Source organism: Clavelina lepadiformis, chromosome 4, assembly GCF_947623445.1.
Source record: "Clavelina lepadiformis chromosome 4, kaClaLepa1.1, whole genome shotgun sequence".
NCBI classification, from domain to species: domain Eukaryota; kingdom Metazoa; phylum Chordata; class Ascidiacea; order Aplousobranchia; family Clavelinidae; genus Clavelina; species Clavelina lepadiformis.
In genome coordinates, this window is record NC_135243.1 from 22,224,894 (window position 1) to 22,239,833 (window position 14,940).

Here is a 14,940-nt window from a genome sequence, read left to right on the forward strand (position 1 = left end):
ACAGTTTGGATTTTAGGAATAGCCTACTGACATTCTGTAATACAAAAATGCCTAAGCAAGCTAAGTCATCTTCAGCAAAAGTTAGATAGATTTGTCGAGATTTTTCTGATGAATTTAATGCAACTCCCGGGGGTGACTTAAGGTGCAATTTTTGCAAGGTTATAGTGAAGTGCGATAAAAAGTATTTTGTTGAAAGCCACAGGAAAAGTAAACGCCATCAAGCTGGATTGGAGCAACAACAAGCATTCCCTGTTTGAATTGCTGTTTATTAGAATATACCATGCGGAGAAAATCGAGGCAAAGTGCCCTTTTCACAAGGACAAAATAACACAAGCTACCTAAATCTATCGCCAAAAAAACACGACGCACTTTTTATAATCCATAAAACACCTTGACTTTTCGACAAAATATTACGTTTGGGTCTGAAATCGACAAAATATTATGCTTGGGTTACTGGAGGAAGAACTGTGGCCTCTACAAATAAGCAATTTCGTTAGGTCAAAATAAAGTCAAAATTTGATAAAAATAAAGTCAAAAAAATTTTTTTTTAGGTCAAAATAAAAATGGCCCTACTTATTACCATATCTTCATGAGCTTCAACCAACGTAAATGTCGAAGATGTCTGTAGCTTGGTGGCACTTCTTGATAGCGCATCAGCTGTGTGCATGAACTTACCAGGTTTATTGACTAGTGTAATATCATAAATTTGTAATCTAATCATGAGTCGTTGCACTCTTAAGGGGCAGTTGTTGAGTTGCTTTTTGAACAAGTGCATTAATGGCTTGTGGTCACTTTCAACTTCAATGGACTGTCCATAGATATACTGATGAAAGCGCTCGCAGGCATATACAGTTGCCAAGAGTTCTTTTTCAATTTGTGCTTATCTTGTTTCTACAGGTACCATTGCTCTTGCAGCATACGCTACTGGATGCCAATCCGAATCATGCCACTGCAGGAGAACTGCCCCGATGCCCTCCTTGGACGCATCTGTAGATATTTTGATTGCTACCTTGGGATCAAAAAATTTCAATACCGGTACGTTTGAGCTCATTCCACGCGCTTTCATGTGTGAAGTCCCAGTTCCAATCACTTTTGTAGCGGGTCAATGTTCGCAAAGATGCGGTTTTGATTGAGAGTGAGGGTAAGAACCTGCCGAGATAATTTTTCATACCCAAAAAGCGTTGTACATCCTTTTTGTTAGAAGGCCTTTGCATGTTGTTGACAACATCAACCTTTAGTGGATCAGGTTTTAGACCTTCCTTACTTAACACATTACCCATGAATGTCAATTGCTGAACCCCTAGTATGCATTTGTCTTTGTTTAGTCTAAGATTGGCATCACGTGTTGCTTGCAGTACGTTTCGAAGTCGCTTGTCATGTTCTTCTTTGGTAGTGCCCCATACAATAATGTCGTCCTTTGATGTGTCGACGCCAGGCAGATGCGCATATATTAGATGGACGGCTTTGTGAAACACCTCAGGAGCTGAAGAAATGCCAAATGGCAGTCTTAAAAAGCGATATCGCCCAAACGGCGTGTTAAACGTACACAGCTTCGAACTGCCTTCATTTGCCAAAATCCTGACAATGCATCTAACTCAGAGAAGTATTTCGCATTGGCGAACTGGGACATCAATTCCTCTCTCGTTGGCAGGTTGAAATGTTCTCTTAAGATTGCCTTGTTTAAGTTGCGCGGATCAAGACACAGGCGTAAGTTGCCGTTCTTTTTATTTACCACTACTAACGAGTTAACCCAGGAAGTAGGTTGATTTACTTTTACAATTACATTGAGCTTTTCGAGGCGTATTAACTCGTTTCTCAGTTTTTCTCTGATAGCAAATGGAACCTTTCTTGACGGGTGGACTACCGGAATAGCTTCTGCATCAACTCTTATGACATGCTCACCTGGAAGACAACCAATACCATTAAAAAGATCTTTGAATTCGTGCAGGAGAGCGGAATAAACATTTGTCTTGTGGATGGTGGACACCCGTTGTATCAGGCCAAGCAGCTTAGAAGACTTCAGTCCTATGATTGACTGTGAGTCTCTGCAGTTAACAATGACAAACTCTACGTTTTTTGATTTGGGGCCAACATTCATTTGTATCGTACATGCAGGACAGGAATTTTGTGGTTTCCATAGCCCGTAAGTGCAATAGAGGTTTTCTTAATTGTAGGTGCTTGACGTAACGTTTTGTAGTCGGAAACGGTTATTAAGTTCACCTCAGCAAACGTATCTATCTTTAGACAAAGCGGGGTCTCGTTAGCTAATACATTAATACACCAACTATTTTTACTCACTGAGTCGATATGCAGTGGAATGTCCTCTTGAACATCGTCGACTCGGACCTCGCGGATAGTTCCTGGTCTACGGTTGGTTACTATTTGACTCATTCGAGACGAATTGCAGAACCTTGCAAAGTGGTTTCACCCTCCGCAGTGGTAGCACGACTTTCAGAAAGCTGGACATCTTCCAATTTGATGATCTCTGCCACACTGGCGTCGACGCTGACCATTTGCGTTCTTTGACTCCACCATGTCGATGGACATCGACGTTTTTGATTTCTCTCCCATATCAGAAGCCTGCGACTTGCTGAGTTCCTTTGCTCGGCAGATTGACATGGCCTTGTCAAGGGTCAATGTATCTTCTCTTAACAGAGTTTCTTGAAGTTTGTGGTCGAGAATACCGCATATTACTCTGTCACGAATGAGAAATTCCACGAGGTCTGCAAATTCACAATTTTTTGCAATAACTTTCGACTGAGTTACATACTCGTCCAAGCTTTGGTCTACTTTCTGAGTGCAAGTGTGAAATTTGTAGCGTTCAAATGTTATGTTCTTTTTCGGACAGCAGTAATCTTCGAAATTCGCTACCACGTTGTCAAACTTAAGCTCTTGTCCGGTTTCAAATTTAAAAGAGTTATAGATTTGGAGAGCTTCTTCCCCCATGACACAAAGCAGCAGAGAGGACTTGGCTTAAGTCGGATTTAGAGTCGTGTCCTATAGCTGTCATGTAAAGCTTGAAACAGCAGCTTATACAAAGAACCCAAGCTCTCGGTGAAACGAATCGAAGTTACGTCAACGCCCTTGTCAATTTGGGAGCAATTGCATACCCGAAACCGGAAGATGAAAGTACGAAGAATGACGTCTTGTATAACACTTTAATAGCTGGACTGCGTAACAAAAATGAAGCAGAAAGGCTGGTCACGTGCAACATAGAGGTACAGTGTCCAACGTTTTTAGATTCTGTCATAAAGCTATTAATTAATCTGCCGCACACTGGAAGGAAAACGTCTTCAGCTACTGGTTCCTAAAGAAATGCGTCCGAGAGTCCTGAAAGAGTTACATGACGCATCACATGGAGGAGGACACATGGGTGTTGATAGAACAGCTGAAAGAGTTTCAAGACGATTTTACTGGCCACGCTGGAAAACGGATGTCCGTGAGTATTGTGAGCGTTGCACACTCTGTGATTTACGTAAAGCTCCTTCTGAAACACCAAGAGCACCCTTGGTACCTTCCGAGGAGTTGGAGCCGATGCAAAGAATAGAGATTGACGTCCTTGGAGGACTTCCTGTGACACATTCAGGAAATCGTTACATACTGGTAGCAATTGATATGTACACTAAATGTATGCAGGCTTGGTCTATGCCAACAGCCCAAGAAACAGCATTTGTTCTCTATCATAACTGGATGACGATTCATGGTGTTCCGGAGCGGATTCACAGCGACCGAGGAGGAAACTTTGAGAGCCAGTTGTTTAAAGAGCTTGTTGATCTTCTCGGCTGCAAGAAGTCAAGAACTTCAGCATACCACCCTTCTGGGAACGGAGCGGTTGAAAGGGCCAACAGAACCATCCTTTTCATCATGAAGAATTATGTCCAGCGCGATCCACTATCCTGGGATAAATCCCTCTCCTCAATTTGTGCGACCTATAACGCCAGTCGACACGAAGAGACAGGTGTTTCTCCACATTTCCTTCTGACTGGACGAGAATTGAGATTATTAGCAGATTTGATGACTAGACAGCCTTCAAGTCGTCCATCATCATCGGCAATGTTCGATTTACAAGACCGTATGCGACTTGTCCACGAAGTCGTGAAAACGAGACTCGACCAACGTCGACAATCCATGAAAGAACGTTACGACAAGTCGGTATCGAGACAAGTGGAGTTTCAAGTAGGAGATAAGGTCATGCTGCGAAACACTGTCATATCAAAAGATGAAAAACGAAAGTTTCACCGCCCTTATTCAGGCCCCTACGAAGTAGTTGAGACTTTTCCGCCGGTAAATTATCTGATTCGCAATCACGAACGAACGTTAAGAGTACATTTTAACAGGCTAAAGCTAAGCAGAGGAGACCATCATACAGGGATGCCTTCCTATAATCAAGCTAGTTGCCCAGAAGATGTCCCCCAGCAACTAGACATGCCCTTGACTGGAGCTTACTTTTTTAATAGGCCTACCCGATCAAATGCAACTCGTCACGAGAGTAGCAATTTTAATAACGTTTGTAACTCCCGAAATAACGGACGACTTCGCCGAAGCCCACGTCGCACTATTCGTTACCCAGACATAGAAACGTATTAATTGTTTATTTGTGTGATGCTGTTGACTACTTTCTATGATTTGTGTTTTATATACCACAGTTTCACATATACCGAGTACGATGATATTTTATTTCGCACCCGCTTATATATCGTCTATTTTAACTATCAATCTCACGTTTTTATACCTTTTGTTGTGTTATTGGCATGAAGCATTATATTTATAACCCATGTTTATTGTGTTTGTAGGCCTACTATTGTTTTGGTATTGTCAACGAATGTTTGAATTTCTTTTATAACAAGTTATTTAAAATTTTGCTGTGGTTTTCAATATAATGTTTGTATTTATATTATTTACATAGAAATGCTTTACCTTGATTTCCGTTTGTTTTTATTGGTGTGATAATCATAGTTTTTTCGCTACAGCACCGTTTTGCTGTGTTTAAGGAATCGTTTTTGTAAAGGTTTTGGTCGACAATTTTCTTCAAGATTAAAACATCCATCTGGGTAACAGAAGTACTAGCGGTTGCTTCGTGATTATATTGCAATTTGTCATTTTATTTTCCATATATTTAGCTTATAGCCAGTTATGCTAATGTCGAAGAGAAATTTATTAGAGGGGGAAGAGTGTTACGTGTTTTGTGCTCGTTTGACGTGCCTTGTGTTTCTGCCTTCGGCCGGAGGCACTGATGGTTGTAATTGCGCCTTGCTAGTTGGCGAACGTGTCACTCTACCGATGCCTGAACTGTGTGCAGACGTGCCATGTTTTTACGATTCTTATCAAATACAATTCTATAGTTTAACTGCAGGTCTATTCGAACCAGCATAGAAAAAGGCCGGTAACAATAGTACTTAAAGTAAATGATAGTATTAAATGATCAAAGTTAAGCATGGAAATCACGTCAAATAACAAGAATTAACTCATAGTTTCATTAATGAACAATTTCGTGATTACAATAACAATTTGACTCAAACATTATCACACCCGTCGCTTCCAAGTTATTATGTGTCGCGTGATTAAGTGTCGGTACACCGCTTTTTGTTTGGATTGAGAATTAATGATTGGACTGAAAACTCTTGGGCCCTGGCAGCTATGCTTGGGAACAACTGTTTCCAGAACTGAACAACGTTTCTTGTCCATTTTGCGAAACCTCGAAAAATGTACAATCCTCTTTACGAAGCCCACGACAGTTGGAAGTAGCAATTTTGAAAAAGGTCGCTATTATTTTATACTGTAAATGTAGGAAAAAAAAGATAAGACGATAACTTGTTTGATGCAAACATTTAAAGCGGGTTGGTTTGGTTGTAAAACATTCCGTCTGCGGGAACAGACACCACTTAGTCTTAATCTGGTATTATCACCTGGTCTTCATGGAGTAAGTTTAAGTGATGTGGACAGGTGATCATTTATTTAAATGTGGTATAAATATGGGATTCATGCAAGTGCTTACATTTAGGACATAGAACTTACCTATACTGTGTACAGCCAAAAGCAAATTATTACAAAAAGCGCATTAGGCTATGCCATTTGAAAAACGTAAAGGTGGTTTCCAGAAAGGTAACTAGTATCGCATTAGATATCAGCAGGCTAATGGAGACACTGAAGACCTTTCAAGCAGTTCAGATGAAGAAACCTTTGTCTCCATGGCGACAATCTTAAATGTAAAAGCCCTTTTCTGCTTTGAGTAATTGGTGCGGCCAAACGGCCCAGCTACAAGTAAAGGTAAACCTGTACCTGAGCTGTCGTGAGATCCATGAAGCACTTTCTAATAACTAGGAGTTGCTGGAGCAGATTGTTTCTGGAATGTGATATGCCACTGCTCGTATAAAAACAAAGTATGTACAAAAATGCTTTTTAATGCTAATCTAATTCTTCGACTGTCCTTATTTTTGGGTCCATGCCGATTGCAACCCTGATTATGCGTTTTAATTAAAAAATTATCAGACCATGAACACAAAGAACTGACTGACCCATTGACTGCGGCCAAGAGAGGAAGACATCTCAATTGATGCAAAGGCATCCATTGCAAAAACCAACACAAGAATTCAAGGCAATTGAAAGTTTTTACATATCCTCAATGACGTTCATGCTTCTCACTTTCAACACGGGCAAGATGTGATTTAAAAGCCTTCATTCAACAAATGGCATCCAAACGAAGCAGTATGCCCTTCAGGGTTATCATGGGAGAAATGAAATAATGCTTAGGCCAGCATCAAAAGTGGTACTAAACTGTTAAGCCTGTGGTTTTACTTTAGCATGGTACAAGCTCCATAAGGAACGTCTTAAACGAAACAGCAAAAGAATGATTCCAAACTTACAAATAGCTTTGTCCACTGTTGCAATGGGATTGAGCTTTCGCAACTTTTGGTTAAAACTCAGAGTTGTTGATTGGCCAAGTCCAAACTTCTTTTGTCAACTTGGCGAAAGAAGAAGCCAGCCTATATAAAGCATGCAAAGAATGTTCTACGCAGGGCGTCAAGGCAAGGCCTGAGACAAAAATTCGACAACTGGAAATAGCCGAGAAAATATACTCAGTTCAGACTGAAGGGCTGTTTAACAATGCGGCCTGGAGCTTAAACAAACCTGGTCAGCCAGGCGAGCCAGCCTCCCAGATGACCGGTGTATTGGTGGAAAATGTTACTGTACAGTGCCGGCAAAAAAAACTTTAAATGAAAAACCCACGTAGCCTATGTGTTTTACTTACTGTTCCCGCCAAAAGCATTGCGTCACAAAAACTCTTGTATTTTCGTCATAATCTACTATGTGTCTATACTTCACCGCAAAGCCATTGCTCTGCGTGCTTCGTGTTGTGTTGCAACTTGGTGAATAGTAAGGTGGATGAAATCGGACAGTAGTTTTCATTTTCTTGAAATTTTAAGGACTTGAAAAATGAATTGCAAAAACGAAAATGGGTCGAAAGAAGATGGAAATCGCAGAAAAATCTGGTGCGTTGACTTTGTTAGAGAAGGGAGATTCTGTGATTGCTGTAGCTAGAGATTTTGGTGTCTCAAGAGAGGCCATTTATCAGTTAAAACGATCGACGGCGTTATTTCCACCCGGGATGGTACCGAAGAGGAAGTCAGGCTCTGGCGCACTTAAGAAGACCTCGCCAAGAACGGATAAGCTTGTGAAGCGTGAAGAAACATCATATCCGTCTATAACCGCCGTTGAATTGAAAAACAAGCACCCATCAGGCCTTCTCAATTACGTCTCCACCAGGACAATTCGTTATCGACTGCAAAAGGATCTTGGTCGCCATGTCGCCAAGAAGACCATGCTTACTGCAGCTATGAAGAAGAAAAGACTCAATTTTTGCAAAAGATATAGACATTGGACAGCAGAAGAGTGGAGAAAAGTTATGTTCAGTGATGAGAGCACTTTTAGATTGGTAAGGGGAGTTCCAAAGATGGTGCGTCGTCCGACTACCGAATCACGGTATAACCCCAAATATGCGGTTAAAACGATGAAACACCCTGGCAGTGTAATGGTGTCGGGTGCTTTCAGTGGAAATATGAGCCGGGCAGGTTTGTACTTCCTCCCGAGAAATGTAACAATGAAAGGAAGCAATTATATCACTGTTTTAAAAGATCATCTTCCCACATTCTGGAGAATTCATGAGTGTAATCATTTAATGCATGATGGTGCCCCAGCAAACAAGTCGAAGATCGTAAAACACTTTCTTAATGAGCATAATATCGAGGTTTTAGAGTGGCCTAGTAATTCGCCAGACTTTAATCCGTTTGAAAATGCATGGAATGTCTTAAAAAACCAAACAAGAGAAGCGGTCAAGCAGTATCAATGATCTCCAGCTTGAGCTGAAAAACTCTGGGTAACCCTGGACTCCGCCTACTCTGCCTCCCTTGCTGATTCCATGCCCAGAAGGCTGCAAATTGTCATCAATTCCAAGGGCGAGATGACAAAGTACCGATTGACAATATTCTATGTGCAAAAAAAGACAAAATGTGTGAAGTACTTTCGTTTGAATTCTTTGTAAAGATGATTTTTTGCCTGCACTGTAATATAACCATTTTATGTGTGGATTTATGTTGGTGGTAGTACTGGTAATTGGGTAGTTAGTAATAATAGACATAGAAAAGCTCGTTCAATCAGTAAGGGCCTCTTTTGTACAAGTCAAAGTAAAACTTTGCAGCTTGCTTGCATTTCTTACATCTCAAATTTCAACACGTGTTTATTTATGCTTACAGGAGTGTTGTGGTAATCTTGAATTTTAAGTAGGATGTTGTTAAGAGGTAATTATCACCTGGTATTCATGGAGTTAGTTTAAGTGATCTAGATATGTGGTATAAACAGGTTTTTTTTAAGGTTTGGTTTGGGTGACCGCTAAGTACTTTTAAGAGACCGCAAGTGTTTCATTTAAATACCAAAAAATCCAAAGTCCAAATTTTGGGAAACCGCTGGAGAAATTTGGGGGACCATTTCGGTCCCCCAAAACACCTTAAAAAAAACACTGGGTATAAACATTGGATTCATGCAAGTGCTTACATTTAGAACAACATAAAACTTAACTATACTGTGTACAGCCAAAAGAAAATTATTTGAAGTCGCGCATTATGTCAGTTGATAAACGTAAAGGTTGTTTCCAGAAGGGTAACTAGTATCGCATTAGATATCAGCAGGCTAATGGAAACACTGAAGACCTTTCAAGCAGTTCAGATGAAGAAAGCTTGTTTCCATGGCGACAATTTACTGGTAAGTAATCTTAAATGTAAAAGCCCTTTTCTGCTTTGAGTAATTGGTGCCGCCATACGCGTAAAGTTGAAGTGACTAATGTTATGCGTTTTAATTAAAAAATTATCAGATCATGAACACAAAGAACTGTCTGACCCAAATAATGATCGATCCATTGACTGCGGCCAAGAGACGAAGACATCTCAATTGATGCAAAGGCATCCATTCCAAAAACCAACACAAGAATTCAAGACAATTCAAAGTTTTTACATATCATCAATGATTTTCATTCTTTTCACTTTCAACACGGGAAAGATGTGATTTATAAGCCTTAATTCAACAAATGGCATTCAAACGAAGCAGTATGCCCTTAAGGGCAATCATGGAGAAATGAAATAATTCTTGGGCCAGCATCAAAAGTTGTACTAAACTGTGAAACCTGTGGTTTTACTTTAGCATGGTAAAAGCTCCATAAGGAACGTCTTAAACGAAACAGCAAAAGAATGATTCCAAACTTACAAATAACTTTGGCCACTGTTGCAATGGGAATTTTCGTAAGTTTTGGATAAAACTCAGAGTTGTTGATTTGCCAAGTCCAAACTGCTTTTGTCAACTTGGCGAAAAAAAGCAGCCAGCCTATATGAAGCATGCAAAGAACTTCTACGCAGGGCGTCAAGGCAAGGCCTGAGACAAAAATTCGACAACTGGAAATAGTCGAGAGAATATACTCAGTTCAGACTGAAGGGCGGTTTAACAATGCGACCTGGAGCTTAAACAAACCTTGTCAGCCAGCCTCCCAGATGACCGGTGTATTGGTGGAAACTGTTACTGCAAATTAAATAGAGACTTTGGTGTCAAACCGTATGAAGCAGTGGAAAAACAGGCTGAACCATAGATATCTTATAAAACACTAGGTTGCTCTTCTCATTGTTGTCGGCCAATCAAAAATTAAGCCCATTGAAGAGATTTGGTGGCAACGGTAAGGGACTCAAACTGTGCTCTGAAGTCTGAACACGATTTTGTAAGGCTTGTAGGTCCAACCTTAAATTGTGAAATTTGTCATTTTTTTAATTCTAATTAAAAAATCACTTTTGTAATCTATATAAAAGATGAATGAAATTGGATGCTGTGCTCACGTTTGTGGAAAAAGAGATTTAATAGCGCTACAGTAAGTGATAAGTTAATGGAAAGAAGTCGGTTCCGATGATGAGACAACAAAGAAGATTTGTCATCCAAGACCCTTCCATGCGCAAGCAGTATTTGTGCATTATAATAATTACCTGCTACTAATTTTTTCTTGGTTTAACGTTAATACCGGCAGGGCACTCGGTACCGTATGTAAACTGTAGCGTGGCCTAATACTGGCACTTAAATAAAGTAATGTAACTGAGCTTAAGTTGTTAAATATTCTACTTATGTCTTTTTGTAGGCCTATACGGTCTATAGATAGTCACTGAGTTGCAAAGAACAACAGTTCCGACCGCCTCATTAACATTGCAGCTGTTGTTCATTGGCATGGCATTCAACCAATAACTTAGCTCAGATGTGCAGCCGAACAGTCTCAGCTACATTCGATAAGATAATTTTATTAAAACTTGTATTTATGGTACCAGTACACAAATATATGTACAACTGACTTCTATCAGACTCAGACCGAAGGAAATAATGGCTTGTGGCAATGCGTACAGCAGGGGTGGGCAACTTTTTTAACACAAGGGCAATGGCAGATAGGAAAATGTAATGCTTACAGGAGGGCCGCACATCAAAGAAGCACTAATTCATACTTTCAGCTTTTACTAGAAAATCATAATTACAAGCAGATATGAAATATCATAGCAGATACACATGTGGATGTTCAAACAGAAGTTAGTGAGAAAGTTGATGCTGGATATTTCGAACTAAATTGTCAATGTTTAGTTCCTTGCTAGATGTGCATAGATGAATGCATTAAGAGAAGTCTACGCAGATGAAGGGCCGCGCGTTGCCAACCCCTGGCGTAGAAATTGTTGGATTCCCAGCAAACATTTATTAATTTGCTCAGACCATTTTCTTGAGAAATATTTTGATAGAATAGGGTAACGAAACAGGCTTAAAGATAGTGCTGTACCACCTCGTTTTAAAATCTTTCCACAACATCTTAAAAATGTAAGGTTTTAAATTCCAGTTAGCCAGCAACATTTTATATGCAGTAAAAGCAATGGAGTTTTCCTACCAGTTAGGTAGCCTAGTAAGACGAAAAATTAAAAGTGATTCCCTTACAGGTTTACTGGCATCAATCGAACTACAAGTGATTTTAGAATAGAAGATATTTCATCGTAATAACGCATAAGTTAAGAAATTTAGTAAAAAAAGAAAGATACAGGTACTAACATCCATATACAGGAATTATGAAAACTGGTTTCCAGTCACAATGCGGTTCCGGTAGTACAGTGTTGCCTTGTTAAAAGAAGCACCTGGGACAAAGTAAAGTCTGATACAGCCTAATCAATCCACCCACTAAATTGAATACGAAAATTCAGTCACGCAGAAACAAATTAAATCAATTCGAAAGAAAATGAAACTCGGTCAGCAACTGTCACGCAGATTTAGACAGAAAATAGTTTCAATGAAAAGTTTACTTTGATGCTTGCGTAAGAAAGCAACTCCTATCTTCAAGTTGTTAAGAAGTGTTGAAGGCATCATTTACAGGTGTGGCATTACATGTTATGAAAAAAGCAGCAAAGCAACTGCATTCTTCTAAATCTAAAGGTTGCAAGTATTCTACAGGATTGAAGGCTTTTGCACTAACCCTTCAGTTTAACTCTTCCACGGCATATGAGTATGTCAGAAAAAACTTCAACGTAGCTTTGCCAGCACAATGAACAATTAGATAATGGTACACCAAAATGTCGGCTGAACCTGCGTTCAGAGTACTTTCAGTCAGAGTTGAAGAAGAAAAACAAGCAGGTAATGTGTGCTTTAATGCTGTAGGAAATGGCCATTAAGAAGCATGTTTCTTGGGATGGCCATCGTTTCCGAGGTTTTGTTGATATCGTTCAGGAGATGCCAGCAGATGATTCCTCACCTGTTGCGAAAGATGTTTTAATGCTAATGGTTGTTTCGTTAAAAAATTAATGGAAAATTCCAAGTGGTTATTTTTTTTACTGACAGTCTGACTGGAAAGAGAAAGCTAATCTTGTAAATGTTTGCATTGGTCGGCTCCATGATATAGTAGGCTAGTAGTAGCTTCTTCTGTGACATGTGATGGTCCTTCCAGTCATCTTGCTATGATGAATGAACATGGTGTGTCTTTAGGCATAAATAACTTCCAAGCTTATTTTAACCTTCCTGCAGATGAAAATTCCAAAATATATATGTTGTTAGATGTGTGCCATTTGCTTAGGCTTGCCGTTTTTTAGAAATACAAATCCGGGACGCATATTGAAAACAGTAAATGAACTTAATGCAGGCCTAATACAACAGAATTCAATGCAACTAATTAATTAATATGGGCAAATTATCAATATATGTAGGCCTATTTCACCAACGAAAACAAAAGAACTTAATAATATTTATGAGCAAATGCATCAGGCCTAATGATACGTTTCTGTGCTAAGAACCTTTTTCAAATGTACAGTGTTCTATTTTAACTTTTCATAAAATTCCCTACATGTCAAATCAACATTAATTTGGAAGTGAGGAGAGCTTTGACATTCTGTTCTAGCAGTTGGCCTCTGTCATCAGACCACATATTGTTGGATCAATTGTAATTTGTAATTGAGCTGAATGTAATTAATTACATTTTTCGTGTAATTTTAATTGTAATTGAAGCATTTTTATTTTGTGAAATTGTAATTTATAAAATTTTTGCCTAATTACAATTTCAATTACATTGTTATTGAGACCTGACATGCACAACATAAAATAATTAAGCTTATTTACATAGGTGTGCTATGCGTGTCTCGTTAACTAGATAATTCAGCCATGCTAAACTGTTTCCCATACTTCAGCAGCAACAGAAAACTTAGTAAATTACAATATAGTCTAAATCTTAATATTTCAAAAATAGATGAACAGCAAATAAACTCTTCCGAAACCTGTGCTAAACCCTTTCCTACGCCACTGTCAGAGTTTTTTAAATCTTTGACCAGTACTGAGGCTTGCTGCAACAATTGCAAAAAGAAATTCAAGTTTTCAACCAAGGCTTCATCAAACTTGATCACGCATTTGAAGAGATGTTCTCCCAATCTTTATCCTAAATATATAAACCTCAAAAGAAAACACGAAGAAGACAAAGGTACATCAGAGTCAACCACCTATCAAGTCATTTTTTCAAAATATTGTAATATCCTCTTGCATTTGTCCGGTAGTGCTCGGCTTACTGAAAGCAATGGAACTACTAAAAACCTCAAATCTCCACTATTGCCAGAAACTGGCAGCTAATCTTAAAGACTCTGTTTCTAAAAGGTTGTTGCCATATGTAAATTTTCGGACAACTGACTTGCATCTCTTCTTGATCCACGATTTAAAAACAGCTGAATTGAAGATGACGTTGAAAAAGAAGAAGCAATACGTTTGCTAAAAACTCATGTGGCAAGTAGACTTGGCAAGGATGACGAAGAAAGTTGTAGCACAGAGGATGAAAGCCCTGCAAAAAAGCCAAAGCTATTTAAATTTATGGCAGAAGGCTTAAAAAATAAAAGAGAGAAATTCGATAAGTGAAGTCGACAGCTATTTGGGGGTAGAAACAATGCATTTCGATGAAGACCCACTAATGTATTGGAAGAAGAAGTCAGAAGAACTTCCCACGCTTTCTACTTTAGCCAAGGATTATTTGGGACTAACAGCAACATCAGCCCCGTCAGAAAGAATTTTTTCAATTGCGGGTAACTTTTATACGGCAAGAAGAAATTTACTGGGGCCAGAAACTTTTCGCACCCTAATGTTCATCAAATGCAATCCAACAGTTTTTGAGCAAGTGAAAATATAATGCGAACCAAAATTTTGTAATTTGTAGTTATCAGGAGCTTCTTTCCTTTTGCATTTATTTTAATTTTACACACTTTATCGCTGACGCCTTACCGCTATCAGCTTTGTGTATTCGTTTGATTACATTTCATTGCCTGTCTTGTAGCCTATTCGTTGTTAGTGATTGCCAGTCGCTCAAACATCGTGGTTGTCGCAGTCCAACAGTCGCTTAAAAAGTTGTTGAACGTCAACACAAGCCGACTGACAATGGTTATCGCCACTCATCACGGAAGGCGCTCATACAATTTGCAGTTGACTTCAATTTGGCAATTTTTAAGAGTTGCTGATTGCTGAAAGTCGTTATAGTCAATGGTTTGTTCATTTGCACGTTAATTCGTAACACGCAAATAATGAAAAGAAAAACAAAAAGTACACGGAACAAAATATGAAACACACGAAAAACAACTATTTAAACAGTATAGCTTTTCGGTTCATGATTTTTAAATTGATACTAGAGGTGATTCACCTTCACTTCCTTTATATCACATAGCAGCATAATCGCAATCAATCACGAAAAACACCATTTGTTTATACACCATGCGGCCAGGACCGGATTAAGCTTTTTATGGGCCTGGGGCTCTATGATAGTCAGAGGCCTATTTTTTATTCTATTCGTTGTACTAAAAACTAACCACAATTGAAACGAAAAACAAATATTAATACATAAACAAAGTATATATTTACTTTGTATGCACACAT

The 14,940-nt window shown here is 39.0% G+C and overlaps 1 long non-coding RNA gene across 1 annotated transcript in view; it reads left to right on the forward strand.

Moving 5' to 3' along the window:
* Window positions 1-1,026, forward strand: part of LOC143452607 (uncharacterized) — a 31,280-nt gene extending 30,254 nt beyond the window's left edge. The window contains exons 25-26 of the long non-coding RNA XR_013115069.1: window positions 552-678; window positions 898-1,026. This is a non-coding gene — a long non-coding RNA (uncharacterized LOC143452607). The remainder of the gene's footprint in view (window positions 1-551; window positions 679-897) is intronic.
* Window positions 1,027-14,940: the final 13,914 nt, after the last annotated feature.